Below are 16603 nucleotides of genomic sequence, written 5' to 3'. Positions count from 1 at the left end.
GGGAAGAAGAAAATTAGGAGGTTCACCATGTCGGGAAACATGAGCTAAGTGTTTCAACTCTTGGATCATGAAGTCAATATCCACAAATTGTTCAGGAATTTTTTGAGAGAGGTGAAGGAAGTGGGTAGAAATGTCCTCAACTGATTCACCAAGCTTCATTCTTAAACGAGATATTCTTTCATAGACATCTTGGTGGTTATACTTATCGAAGGGTTCATGGAGATCCTTGAGGAGAGGAAGAAGGGAATGGATGGAAGCAGGTTGCAGGGTATGACACCACCGATTAGTACAACCTTCAAGGGTGAGGAAGAAAATTATGGAAACAAGCTCTTCACTACCAATTTCATGGGATTCACAGAAATGAAGAAAATTAGAAATGTGCTTGGTTACGGACGTTCTGTCCTCACTGTCAAACTTTAACAAGGACAAGTGATCAAGAAGCGCATTAGGGAGTGATAGTTGATTAAGGGAGAAATGAGAGAAACCCCCCGGGAACATGATTTTTGTATGATCCATTTGGTAAGAGATTCAAACCAGATTCAACGAGCTCATTTTGTTATCTGGACCTCCTTCTAGCACCAGAAACGTTGATGGTGTTGGACACACCAACATTCAGGGAATCTACCCGGTATGAAGTCCCAACTAGACCTCACACAGTTTTGTTTGGGAGTCCCATCAAGTATGATAGCCCATTTTCCATTACCTTAAAGATATTCCTTAGCTCTTGCTTGTTAGCACACGAGAGTGGTTTACTTAGTGTTCAAACAACAAGGTTCATGTGCCAGGTGAGTGCTTAGTGTAACTTGTATCTAAGTTCTTTCATTGCAGAGGGAGAGGGTGAGATTGAATCTCAAGCTAAATGGGAATAGGCCCAACTCTATTAGAGACACATAACACAATAGGACATGCACAGCTTCCGTGTTGGAAATAATACTGAGAGGGGGGGTGAATCAGTATTATCAAGTCAATTATTTCCTTTTTAAACCCAGGTCATATACGCTACTTCAGTTAGATAAAACCGCGTATATACACAACTACAGAGAAGGAAACCAGCGTATACAATGCAGACTTATAATTTAATTTATCTTACAGATGTTGATCATTAACCTATGTATTAGAATCAAATAAACAGTAACCAGAAACAGTAAAACAGAGCTGAAGACAATCACACACAAGAACACAAGATATAAGGTGGAAACCCAATGTGGGTGAAAACCACCTGTTGCAATTCGTCTCTATCTTCTTTTAATTTGAAACTTCTTCTTACAATGTACTGGTGCAGTCCTTTACCAGTACGCAGGTTGCAACCTACAGAGAGCTACAACCCTCTCTTGTTCTCTAGCTTCTCCTGGAAGGGAGCTACAACCCCCTTTGCTCTTGCACTAGCCAAGATACTAGTACGTAGGTGCTAGCCTACTGAAGGCTACAACCTTCTCTTTCTTCCAGGGACCACGTTTCATAAATTTTCAGACTGGATCCATGAACATCAATCAATCATTAAGAATTTCTGCATCAAACAATCTCCTTTTACCAATTAGAACTGAATCAAGTAGATACTTCTCTGACAGTTGTACCCAAAGCATAGTAACAGTAAGCACACACCAAATTCTGAACCCAAAACACTACAACAATAAACAAAAGCAGCTAGAACCCAACTCAAGAGATGTACACTACTTCAATAACCTGAAACCTGTGTGCATACGCTTCTATGTTTGGACCAACCTGCGTATACGTTGTTTTTATTCACTGAACCAGCGTGTATATGCGCCTTCGATTCACTGAACCTACGTACAGATCTATAAAGGATATTTCACTCTTTCAAATATTCAGACACTAATTAACCCAGATTATCAGATTTATAGATCAAGCATGCGCCACATATAACAGATCAAAATCATACAAAGATACTATTCTTCAAGCCTTAAGATTACGACCCATCAATAGAACTAATCCTTCTCTTTGCGCTAAGGTTCCTCCTTCATTTAGATCCAGATCTGTACCATAACCCTAATCACCAATATTTCAGATCTAGCACTTATTAGATATTCAATTAATTCAGATGATCCTTTGCCAAATGATCTCCTTCCTCTTTTATAGTCTTAGGCCTTTCACAATACCACGGTCCAAAACCATAATAAAACAATACCATGGACCCAATACTTGGGATCAACACTTCTGACGAGATACCATGGTCCAAAACCATAGGTTCAAATACCAAGGACTAAATACCACGGACCAAAAGTAAGTTCTCCAACATATACGCGCTTTTCCTTGCGTGAAAGTGCGTGTATACGCATACGCACCTTTGTAACGTCTAACCCGCGTGTATATGCGCCTTCATCTAGGTGAACCTGCATATATATCTTTTTCCTTCATTCTGAGAGCCTGTACTGAGATCTGTCACCAAAGTGAGTTGCCATCAAGGACAACACCTGTGCCATAGCTCTAAATCAGTGCCACAATGCCAACAATCTCCCCCTTTGGACTTGATGGCAACCCCAAGATCCTCAAAGTCATTCTCCCCCTTTGTCATCAAGGGCAAAGGGTTGTGCTCCCCCTGAGTACATGCTGAAATCTCTGCCCTGCTGTGCTGACCATGCTCCCCCTGACTATAGGCAAGATCTGCAAAAAGATGTTCTTCAAGAAGAACCATGACTTATACATCATAAAAGACCTTCCTATCACCAAAAGACTCAATGCATACATCCATCACCCAACCAAGTGGGGATCATCCACCAAACCAAGTGGGAATACATCAAAAATTTAGATATGTCAACCAAGTACATTACATCTTCATCCGAGGCATAGTGGGGAAACCAAAATAGGCCGTTACATGACCTTGACACCATAAAAGAGATACATGACATAGAGACGAAATATCTAGAGCAAGACTTATGAAGGTCACCAATAACTGATATCAGCAACATCTCTCAATCACTATTCAGATCAACAACCATGTTCTCCTTCTATTCTCCCTCTGCATTTGTTCCACCTGAAACCAACAACAATTGTGAACTTGAACCAAAAGATTCTATGATAATGCCAACAATGCATTATTAGAAGTTTATCTGCTCCCCCTGAACCTGTGCCAGATGGTCTCTGTCAAACCCATATCAGACTATCTTCAACCAGAGCTTGTCCCTACTGATATCCATCAAGCCTCCATATACGCGACTGTATCTGTATAAACCAGCGTATGTACGCGGATCCTCTTCAGAAAACTCGCGTACAACCACTTTTCTCTGAAACAGACAAGTTTCAACAGCAAGATGAAGCATCAACTACTCCCAGCTTCTGTCTGAGGTATTCAAATGTCTCCCTGGGCAGTGGTTTGGTGAGTATATCACCAAATTGTTCCTTAGAGGGAACATATTCCAACTTGACCTCTTGTTCAAGCACTTGTTCCCGAAGGAAATGATATTTGATAGGTATGTGCTTGGTCTTTGAATGCATAACTGTGTTCTTTGAAATGCTGATTGCACTTGTATTATCACATAAGATGGAGATAGGTGGCGTACAAGTGATTTGAAAATCCTGCAAGGTTTGCATCATCCAGAGGAGTTGAGTGCAACAAGATGCAGCAGCCACATATTCTGCTTCAGCTATAGATAGAGCAATCGAACTTTGTTTCTTGCTGAACCAAGATACTAATCTAGAACCCATAAAGAATGCACCACCACTTGTGCTCTTTCTGTCATCCATGCTTCTAGCCCAATCTGCATCTGTATAAGCATGAAGAGTGAGATCTGTATCTCTTGGATACCATAAGCCATAGTTCTGAGTTCCTTGAAGATACTTGAAGATTCTCTTCACTGCCTGAAGGTGAGTTTCCTTAGGATTTTCCTGAAATCTTCCAACCATTCCTACTGCATGCATGATGTTTGGTCGGGTTCCTGTCAAATAAAGTAGACTTCCAATCATGGATCTATAGGTTGGTTGATGCACTGCTGCTGATTCATCATTTGTACTGAGGCTGCATCCTGTAACCATAGGGGTACATACTGGATTTGAATCTTCCATTCCATATTTCTTCAAGATCTGCTTGAGATACTTGGTTTGAGACAAAAAGATACCACCTTCATTTTGTTGGATGTGTAGACCAAGAAAATATGTCAGCTCTCCAAGTAATGACATTTCGAATTCTTTCTGCATCACCAAGGCAAAGTTTTGACTCATAGCTTCTTCATTGCTGCCAAAGATAATATCATCTACGTACACAACAAGTATTAGCAATTTGTCATTTTCAATTTTTATATAAAGATTGCTATTTGTTGATCCTTTTGAAAAACCTTGTTGATGAAGGTATTTGTCCAACCGATAGTACCAAGCCCTTGGAGCTTGTTTAAGATAATAGAGGGCCTTCTTAAGTCTGCATACAAGTTTTGGATCATTTCCTAGGATGAATCCATCTGGTTGCTCAATATACACTTCTTCTTCTAAGTCTCCATTCAGAAAAGCTGATTTCATGTCCATTTGAAATACTTTGAACTTCTGAAAGCTTGAGAGAGCAAGGAACATTCAGATGGCCTCAAGTCTAGCAACGGGAGCAAAAGTTTCTTCAAAGTCTATTCCTTCTTGTTGAGCATACCCTTTACAAACAAGTCTGTCCTTGTTTCTAATAAATTCCCCATTTTCATTCAACTTGGTTTTAGAGATCCACTTTTCCCTATGACATTCTTATCTTTTCGTCTAGGAACCAACTCCCAAGTGTTATTCTTTTCGATCTGTTCAAGTTCTTCATCCATTGCCTTGACCCAGCATTCATCTTTGCATGCCTCTTTTACATTTTGTGGTTCAGTGGAGGAGAGTAATGCCAAATAGCTTGAGGCTTCTGCAATAGTTCTTCTTGTTTGTATACCTGCCTCTTTCTGCCCCAAAATTTGAGATTCTGGATGATTCTTCTGAACGTACCTGGATGGAGTTTTATCTTCTATCCTTGTCTGTTCTTCTGGTGCCTCTTGAGCTTCTTCTTCATCATAAGTCTGATTAGATGTTGAAGGATAGTCCTCATCATCTTCGAAATCTTCGGAATTCACTTGCCTAGGAATGTTTCCTTCTTCATCAACCACTACATCAATGTTGTCAACAATTCTTCCAAGTCTTTTGTTGTAACACTTATATGCTTTGCTGTGGGGAGAATAACCAAGGAGAATGCCTTCATCTACTCTAGGTTCAAACTTGCCAAGATTTTCGTCATTATTTTTTATATAGCATTTACTTCCAAAAATTTTGAAATATTTTATCGAAGGAGTCTCACCATACCAGAGCTCATGAGGAGTTTGAGTGCTGTTCACCCGGACATTTGTCTTGTTGAGAATAACAACTGCAGCAAATGCGGCTTCACCCCAGAAGGTTGTGGGAGTTCCAGACTCATCAAGCATTACACGAGCCATTTGTTAAACCGTTATGTTCATCCTTTCCACTACTACATTTTGCTGTGGAGTCCTAGCTGTAGATAATTCCCTTCTTATTCCATGTTCTTCACGAAAATCAAAAAATTCATTCGAGGTAAATTCTCCTCCTCGATCAAAGTTGAGGCATTTGATTCTGTGATCTGATTCGTTCTCCACCAAGGCTTTGAATGATTTGAATTTTTCAAAGGCTTCGTCTTTGTGCTTCATAAGTCTTATCCAACACATCCTGGAATAGTCATCAATGAATAATATAAAGTATTCTTCTCCTCGAGGTGACCTTTTCCTAGTTGGACCACATACATCAGTATGGACAAGTTCAAGCAGCCTGCTGGCTGATCCTTCCTTCTCAAGGAAGTTAGTTCTGGTTTGCTTACCAAACTGACATGATTTTTATATTGTATTGTCTGAGATTTTGATGTCTGGAAAACCATGAACTCCCTGGTATTTGCATGCTTTCCTTATATGTGAGAAACTAAGATGCCCCAATCTTCTGTGCCATAGCCAGTGTTCATCATTCTTGCTCAGATAGCATTGATGTTGTCCTTCTTTGAATATGTATAAATTATTTGGAGTCCTTACGCCTTTGATCACTATTTTCCTGTATCAAGATCACGAACACTATATCCATTTGATTGAAATATTACCTCAGTTCCTTGATCACACATCTGGCTGACACTTAATAGATTATGCTTTAAGCCATCAACATACATGACATTTCCAGCTTTTACCCTTTCTTTCAACTGAACAAAACCTTTACCTTTTATGAGAGCAGGGGTGTCATTTCCAAAAGAAACCTTCTTCTCCTTCTCTAAGGCACTAAATGACTGAAGTTTTTCTTTATCACCTGTCATATGTTTCGAACATCCACTGTCGATGTACCATTGATTTTCCTACCCTTCCACATATAAGGCTATACCACATCTATCTAGTTGGGGTTCTTTTATTCTCCATGATTTGGCACTTGAGGCTTGCTCCTTCTGAGTTGTCTGCCGAAACCTGCTCCTGCGTTCATAATCTTCATGACCGAAATTGTTACAAATAGAACATTCTATTTCATTTTCAAGAGCAGAGAAGTTGTTGTAGGTCCTTTTCATGATCCCAGTCATACTCCTCTGTTTATGAGCTTCTCTAGTCATGATTATCTTATAGGCAACACATTGAGCTGCTTTGTGACCAAAGTTACGACAAGAAAAACATTGGCCATTGAAGAAACTCCTGTGATTATCAAATCTTCCAGCCAAATGATTGTAGTTTCTATTGACATCCATTGTTGAGGCAAATTGAGAAGGTTTTACCTGTGGCTGGTTTTAGCTTCTGTTTGTCCTTAAAGTAGATTGCCCCCAATTTACCTGGTAGTCTTTGTTCATTCTTGAGGTAAATTGTTGCTAATTTACCTGGTGATTTCCATTAGGTCTTTGTTCACTTCTCCTTGTAGCATCAAGATAACTCTTGGAAGTAGATGGTTTCTGTGCTTGAGTTGTTTCTTCATTATATCCCAGACCAGTCTTGATTAGTGGAGAGCATTGTACTTTGATAATCTCATCTAACGTGTCAGATCCTTTAACAAATCTAAGATTAAGAGCTTTTGTTTTCTCAATCTCTTTTCTCAGTCCCACAATTTCACATTCTAATTTTTCATGATGTTTTTCTTTTTCAACAAGTTGGAATTGTAGAGTATCTATGATCACATTCTTCTCTTCAAAACAAATTTTGAGTCTAGAAATCTCTTCATAAAGACTTTGTTCATCTATAGCATCCACAAAATCATCATCTTCAAAAGCCATTAAAAGTTTATATTTATTACCTTGTTCATCTTCATCACTATTTGAAAGTCCATCACTATCTTCATGAGTGTAATATCTTTTCTTAATTACATTTTGTTTCTTGTTCCATCTAACAGGTTCCTTACCCTTGTCAATCTTATCCTGATGAGGACATTTGGCAGCATAGTGACCGACTCTTCCACAAGCAAAGCATTTGAAAGGTAACTTATCTCTGAATCTTCCAGCACCCCATTGAAGGTTCTTGACAAAATTTGATTCTTCCTCTTCTTCTGACACGTGTCCTGACTCATAGTAATCTCCTTTGCCTGAAGCCTTGAAAGCAGCTTCTCTCCTGTTTGATGGTCCTCCTTTCCTCATTTCATAAGCAGTCAAAATTCCATGCAACTGTGACATGGTAAGGTTTTGTAGATTCTCTTTTTTCTTCTATTGCAGAAACTTTAGATTCAAACTTAGGGGACAAAGATATTAGAACCTTTTCAACCACAACAGCCTCTTTTATTTCTTCAACCAAGTTTTTCATACAATTAACAATCTCATCTACACGAAGGAAATAGTTAGCCACACTTTCATCATTGTGCATTCTGAGATTTTCATACTGAATTCTGAGGGTTTGAAGTTTTGCTCGTTTTACCTGTTCATCTCCTTCATAGCTCAGAAAAATCTTGTCCCATATTTCTTTTGCAGATTTATACTGCATAACCTTGACGAATTCTGATTGAGATAGACATCCTAATAGAGTATTGATAGCCTTTGCATTTGTTTCATATTGCTTCTTACCAGTCAGATCTGTAGGAGTTGCTGAAGGAAAAGTGTACCCTGTATCTATGATATCCCAGACTTCTGTACCAAGAGATTGAAGATAGGCTGTAACTGTTACCTTCCAATAGACGAAGTTGGTCCCATCAAAAATTGGTGGCCTGATTGATGCTTCTCTCTCGTAGTTGCTCATGATGATAGATCTTCCTTCAAGCGATCAAGCTACTTTTGAAGGACCTGCTCTGAAACCAATTATTGGAAATAATACTGAGCGGGGGGGGTGAATCAATATTATCAAGTCAATTATTTCCTTTTTAAACCCAGGTCATATACGCTACTTCAGTTAGATAAAACCGCGTATATACGCAACTACAGAGAAGGAAACCCACGTATACAATGCAAAATTATAATTTAATTTATCTTACAGATGTTGATCATTAATTTGTGTATCAGAATCAAATAAATAGTAACCAGAACAGTAAAACAGAGCTGAAGACAATCACACACAACAACACAAGATATAAGGTGGAAACCCAATGTGGGTGAAAACCACTTGCTGCAATTCGTCTCTATCTTCTTTTAATTTGAAACTTCTTCTTACAATGTAGTGGTGCAGTCCTTTACCAGTACGCAGGCTGCAACCTGCAGAGAGCTACAACCCTCTCTCGTTCTCCAGCTTCTCCTGGAAGGGAGCTACAACCCCCTTTGCTCTTGCACTAGCCAAGATACTAGTATGTAGGTGCTGGCCTACTGAAGGCTACAACCTTCTCTTTCTTCCAGGGACCACATTTCATAAATTTTTAGACTGGATCCATGAACATCAATCAATCATTAAGAATTTTTGCATCAAACAATCTCCTTTTACCAATTAGAACTGAATCAAGTAGATACTTCTCTGACAGTTGTACCCAAAGCACAGTAACAGTAACCACACACCAAATTCTGAACCCAGAACACTGCAACAATAAACAGAAGCAGCTAGAACCCAACTCAAGAGATGTACGCTACTTCAATAACCTGAAACCTGCGTGCATACGCTTCTGTGTTTGGACCAACCTGCGTATACGCTGTTTTTATTCACTGAACTAGCATGTATACGCGCCTTCAATTCGTTGAACCTGCGTACCGATCTATAAAGGATAATTCACTCTTTCAAATATTCAAACACTAATTAACCCAGATTATCAGATTTATAGATCAAGCATGCACCACATATAACAGATCAAAATCATACAAAGATACTATTATTCAAGCCTTAAGATTATGACCCATCAATAGAACTTATCCTTCTCTTTTCGCTAAGGTTCCTCCTTCATTCAGATCCAGATCTGCGCCATAACCCTAATCACCAATATTTTAGATCTAGCAGTTATTAGATATTCAATTAATTTAGATGATCCTTTGCCAAATGATCTCCTTCCTCTTTTATAGTCTTAGGCCTTTCACAATACCACGGTCCAAAACCATAATAAAACAATACCATGGACCCAATACTTTGGATCAACACTTCTGACGAGATACCATAGTCCAAAACCATAGGTTCAAATACCAAGGACTAAATACCACAGACCAAAAGTAAGTTCTCCAACATATACGCGCTTTCCCTTGCATGAAAGTGCATGTATACGCATACGTGCCTTTGTAACGTCTAACCCGCGTGTATACGCGCCTTCGTCTAGGTGAACCTGTGTATATATCTTTTTCGTTCATTCTGAGAGCCTGTACTGAGATCTATCACCAAAGTGAGTTGTCATCAAGGACAACACCTGTGCCATAGCTTGCCATCAAGGACAACAACTGTGCCATAGCTCTAAATCAGTGCCACAATGCCAACATTCCAGTGGAGTAGTGCACACAGATTCAACAACCACAAACACAAAGTGAACATATAACATGTACAACACCCTACGAAATAGTCCACACGAGCGCAATGGTCGTTATAGCATGTTTACAATGATGAATCTGTCGAGTGTCCTTCGGAGTAGTCCATACGAGAGAGACAATGTTAAAAAATGATACAACATATGCACTAAAACAACAAAAATAGTTCAGCTATATTAGTACATGTTAAAGCAACATGCATTACAAGCATTCAAAGAATAGTCTTACAAACAAATACAATACATGTGTGAAAACATGCCCGCCTATTAACATGCTTATAAATTAAGCGAAAGTTCTAAGACATATCCATAGACCATACATCACTAACCTCAATAACGGGGCCATGGAGCCATTGCTTTCTACTAAAAAAAAAGACTACAGACTCTCATGGCTATGTGGGAGGAGCAAAGGCGAAACGTTCCTTTGCATGTCAAAATGACGGTTATATATAGCTAAGGGTGAACTTGACCCTTGTGACTCTTCGACTTCCCTCAAGATTGTTTAACTTATATGACTCTTCAACTTCGTATGTTGGTCTCTTGGACATCCACATTACATTACATTGATTACAACAGTATGGACCATAGTAGTGAAGTGGATGAGACGACTCATGACATGACTCGACATGCCAATGCTGATATGTTCATGTTGATGGTGATGTCCATGTCAAGTTACAGTATTGCTGAGTGATGAATGTGCTCTTGCTGCATCATAGCTTAACCTCTGTATGACAAGATGTGTAGAGTTTTCAATGTTCTTGGTATTCGATTGGTCTTTCATGTACATGTATCCCCTTCATTGGTACTTGGCATGCTTCATGTGTTCATCCATTCGCGAAAACGTATCATAGCATGCACTCCTTATTCATCCATTTCATCATCACACCATGTACCATCCATGTAGTTGTATCTACAATCACTCATGACGAGACGACATCAAATCTAGAAATGCCCTAGTCTACCATGATGCATCATCTTCCTCTTTTAGGTGCAGGTGACCGGTAGAGAGGACAAGGCTCTGAAACTGCGAAAAGCACATTTTAGGCTAGGATGTGAAGCTCCGGGGCACTTTGGAGAAAAAATGCATGGAGGTCACTGAGAGGCTAGGTTCAGTAGTCTAGGATAGTAGTTACATCTACGGGATCTGGCTTAGCTGGGAGGCAAAACTACACAATTTTTCCAGGGAAGGTAGTGCGGATAGCAGGAGGCACTGGAAATGAAAATTGTGTAGATTTTCGGAGGAGGTCGAGAGCGAGTTGCGGGAGCTTGCTTGCCAAAACTGTGTACAATTGGGAGGTAGTCATGAAGGACATGTTTGCGCAGTTTCCAGATTGAGCGGGGTCTCGGGTGGCTGGTGAACAGTTTAAGAAAATTGCATAATTTTTAGGAGGAGTAGCAGGCCCACTAGTGGGGGGACTAACTGACAAATATGAGTAATTTTTAGATGCATTGCAATGACAGGTAGCGGGTGTGTGTTCGTCTTCTCTATGCAATTTCTTCAGTCAGTGCAGGTAGGTAGGCTAACAACTTTTGCACAATTTTTGGGAGGAGTGAAGCCCGAGGTGATTGCCTAGTCAAATTCTTCTATTGACCAACAAGAGGCTTCATGGATAGGCTTATGTGTAGTGCAAATTGAGATAGATTCTTAGGCAACTTCTACGTTGTTCTCGATGACAGTGAGCCAGGTCAATTGTAGGATTGCTCATTGCAGAATACTTGGGAGGTAGCCTCAAGCTCTGCGTAATTCTAGGCAACAATGCTTGGTCACTGAGGGCTTAGACTGCATAGTACAGCTCAGTGGAGGTCCGGTTGATGGATGGTGGTCTCATTGGTAGATCTTTGGAAAAACAGTTAAGTTTGAAAACAAGTGAACTCGTATATACATGACCTTGCAAACACACATTCAACATGACTTGACAACAAGACACCTCAAACCAGCGAGACAATATATGCTCAGTGTGACTGACCAAAGGGTGTGAGCGACAAATGTGACACTTGAGATAGATCATTGAACGATCGTGACTACACTTGTGTGACATTGCATTCAACTTCGTGTGTGACTGTGATATATGCTTACATAGAGAACACAACTTGTACACACAAAAATGGACCTTGAACATAGTCAAAACAAGATTGCAAGCATGACATTGCAACCAACGTGCTAAATATGCTTGGTGAACAGTCAAGGAAAGAGGGTGTCAAGACTTGACATGAGCTCCTGGGATGAGCCCGAGTGTTTGCAATCATCAAGGAAAAACCAAGAAAGGCTCCGAATTTGGATGCAGGCCAAAATTTTGGAGGGTTTTGTAGCCGCTACAATAGAAGGATATTGAGTTATTCTTGAGTTTATTACCATAAATTAAAAAATCCATCCTTCTAGACACTATAATACTATACTTTAAATTAGATTATTTTAATTTTTCAAATTACACATCTTATAATTATATTTATCAAAATTAAATAAAATTTACCTAAATCTTTTTTATTAAAATGATTGTGTTAGCTACTTAGCACAATCATATTAAAATTATTAATGTGATTGATATAACCAAAAGCTTCATTTATATCTACCATAAATAAATATATAACAATAAAAATAATAACACTAAAAAAAATTACAATAAAAATATTATTATTATCATTATAATAATTATTATTACAATAATTATTATAAATATTACTCTAAAAAAACTATGAAAATGAACCCAAATCTCCTCGATCACATTTACTAATATAATTGTAGTTTAGCTAATCCATTACATCATTTATTAGCCAGAAAAGCCAAGGATCGCTTACTAAGCTCTTGTATCCATCTGTTCATGAAGGGATCATCAACCTGATCCGTAAACCGCAAAGCACATGGGTGAATGGCTATTTTGATGATTTTCAACTGCCTATGTATATACCTACAGATTTTGGCTGTGGTATTTGAGAAAATATAATTGTTTTGTTTGATTCCTTTAAGCTGAGTGACAAACATGACCAATATGATTACAATCTTCCCTTTACAGCTCCATTTCCCACAGAAACTATAAGCCACCTACTCGCAATGCCCTTCAGAATTTATAGTAAGCTTCTTGAACACGCTGCAACAAGAAGAATGGCTCAGTGTTCATAAACTATCACCATCAATCTTTTTCTTGGAGAGAAGCTATCGAACTTCATATTTGTTGTGTAAGTTCATTGAAAATGGATTAAAAACAAGAAACAACACTAAATTCAAATAAATTCAAGTTCAATATACAGACGAAGATGGCTTACAATTTTTTTGGCTAGAAGTTGGTTTCCTATCCATCACGTTCATGATAATTTGTAATTAATATTTAAAATTCAATATTATTGTTAATATTTAAAATTCAATATGGTTGTTAATGGAATTTAGTTGGAGTAATATAGTATATTTTTCTTGTTTCTAATTGTATGAGTTCAAGTCTGCAGACACACTGTACTCTGGCACATTGTAATATGGTAACTCAATTACTAATTATTGGGTTCTATAGGCCAAACATATGATTTAAAATTTAAAAAACCATGTTATTCAAAATTGAAATCTTCTTAAATGAACTTAACCCAAAAAATTCAATATTGTTATTTAATCTTTCAATTATTTAAAATTCAATATTATTATTCATTCTCAAAAAACCATGTTATTCAAAATTCAAATCTTCTTAAATGAACTTAACCAAAAAAAATTCAATATTTTTATTTAAACATTCCATTTTTTAAAATTCAATATTATTATTCATTCTCAAACTTTATTTTGATTGCACATTAAAAAATTAATCTTAAACTGTATTTAAATTATTAAAACTTGTTTTCTGAGGGATTAGAAAATTTTAAGTTGTAATCAATTATATATCTATATATATATATAGTTTTTTAACCATATAAAACTTATTTTGAAAATTAAATTTAAGTGAATTGAAAAATAAAATAAAAATCAATAATTTTATTAGTAAACACTAATTGTTTTTATAAATTAAAAATGAATTAAATATAAATTAATATATTTTATTTCATTTAATAATATTATCACATAATAATTACTCTTAAATAAATCTTAATTTTAAAATATTTTAAAAATATAAACTATGTCTAATAATTAACTTAACTAAAATATAAAAAAATTCAAAATATTCTCAAACCTATAAACAAAATTCACTTAACATTATATTTCCAAAATATTCCCAAATCTAAAATCAAAATTCACTTAACATTATATAATAACTTCTCCCTCTATTTAACCATTAAAACAAAACATTTACCTCACAACTTCGATGACAATATTCTCAATTTTATAATTGAGAGGATCGTGAGAAATAATCTCTTTCTGTAATGCAAATCACAATAACAGCTATAACCAAATAGCAAGTTTCTTAAGACAAGCTTCTCAAGTTGGATGCCTATGTTCCTCTTATTTGCATGGCATCCATGGACCTGTTTGCAGAGATGCCCCGCTTCTCTCTTCTTTGACACTGACCAGTACATCTTCCTCTCGCTCGACTATATACACTCGATAAGATGATAAGTACTTGACATAAGTTAATCTAAGTCACTGAATCTTGATGTTAACATGAGTAATAATGATCACATTTTAATGATCTGAGTAAAAGTAGCATTGTTGTAGATATCTAAATATTAGGTAGATGAAGAACCTGAGCTAGATTTAATAGATGCAATGAAGGCCAAGATTCTTGGATGTGTTTTATAGAATCCACCCCTTCCCAAATTTATTGAAAGTGGTTAGAGATAAAAATGATTCTAAACAATTACAGAACCCATGGCTCCCTGAATTGTGGGTTAACTTCAACTTACAAAAGTATGGAAGAAAATGGCTTCCGAGATAACTCACATCATGATAATATATAGGAAGGCAACTGCAGGTGACAGGAGTTGAGGATCGAAAACTGCTTCATCTACAGTCCTAATAGCCAGAGACTGAAACCCCGCAACAACCAACTTTTCCCATGTGTTCAGTCCCTCCAACACTTCAGATTGCCAATGCAGCAAACAGAACAGAAGTATCTGAGCAGTTAAGAATCCCACAATACTGATCAGGAGCCAAACAGAGAGATTGGTTGGAAACAAGTGATGATACGGCTTCTTCATAGATCCATCTCTCAACATATATTCGTACAACCTCCTTTTTGTTACATCTAATTTTCTCAACTGATAGAGAGTACATATAATAACTCTTAATGATGGAGCATATATTGTATTTCCCAAGAACACTTGCAGCGCAACTTTGATAAGAAAGATGATATCTTTCCTAAAGGGAAGAAATTTATCGTCCAATGTAATGAATCCACCGTTAACAAATGATGACACAATTGTAAACACACATAATGTAGAGTCTAGGATGTGTTTTCTACTTGGAGAAAAAAGAAGCAGAGAATTAAAACTAAAATACCAACTAATGGAACTACTAGTTGATATACCAGTGTAATACTGCAAAGAACGAGGACAACTCGGTTATTTAGATCTTCTTCAGCAATATTCTCAGAATTATACATCTCTTTGTTTGTTGCTTTTGCTTCCTTGTATTTTTTATGATTCCAGGCTTCCTCTATTTGATCCCATTTTGTAGTGTTTGTTTCTATTGCATCATCTACATCGGTACTCAATTGAACAAAAATCTCCATCTGAGACCGGGAAGGGTAATAAACTTGGAAAACATAAATAAATGAAAAACAACCTGCAGTAATCATTGAAGAGGGAACTGATGAGGAACCCCCCAATCTTTCAAACAATGATACCATTACTCAGCATGTTGCCATACATTGAGAATCCTTACCTTCTTCATCAACCCAACCTCCTTTTCTAGAGAGGCTGGTTGTGGAGAATGTTGACCCCACCCGTGAGTATGACTTGGATTCTGAGTTGAGGAATATTTGTATAAATATACCTCTACTGCAGGCCATAAAAGACATTCCTATATGTAATAATATTGTTAGGAACTCTTTCTTAAAAATCCAGGGATAAAATATTTGAACCTCACACTATCCAATTTTTTGGGAAAGCAACAAGTTGAGGATAGGACATGCTCAAGTTGAGAAGTATAATGATCCTAGAAACCCATTTGTCTCTATTCATATAGGTCATATCCTTGTTCCCAATGTGTTAATAGTTCTTGGAGTGACTATTAATGTTATGACTAGGCAAACTATGGCACAACTTTGGTTGACCCACATTCGTCCTACCCCCACTATGCTTGAACTTGTTGACATATCTAAAATCAAGACGAAGGGTGTGTTAGATGACTTGGTTGTCTTGCTTGATTCATGGGAGTACCCCACATATTTCAACGTGTTACAACCAAAGAATCCCATTGGGTTTGACCCTTTAATTTTTTGACAACCATGGCTTGCCACAACAGAGGCCTATATAGGATTCCGCTCTGCTGACATGTATATTTCTCATGAGGATGCTAGGAAACATGTCAGCGCCATATCTATTCAGGAGCTTCGCGATGCCTTATGGTTGGATTATGATATTAGTGATGAGGAGACTTTGTCGCTTTCTATAATCCATCAGTATAATGAGTCAACTGAGAAGGGTGTGTTCCAAGATTTTAGGGATAACTTAGACACCATGAAGATTTTTGAATCACTTTATCTATTTTTTAGTCCAAGTTTCCAGGAAAAATGTGATCCCCAATTCGTATCCTCATCATTACATATTTTAGTAACAACCGCACATGTCCACAAGCCTGATAGTAATCTTGTTGAGGTCAATCCAAGTAAATCTTTACACATCAGTTTAGACCTAG

Source organism: Pinus tabuliformis, chromosome Q (assembly GCF_031772625.1).
Source record: "Pinus tabuliformis cultivar Carrire ecotype Pingquan chromosome Q, CPIR1, whole genome shotgun sequence".
Lineage (NCBI taxonomy): Eukaryota > Viridiplantae > Streptophyta > Pinopsida > Pinales > Pinaceae > Pinus > Pinus tabuliformis.
Note: the sequence above shows the minus strand (reverse complement) of the source record.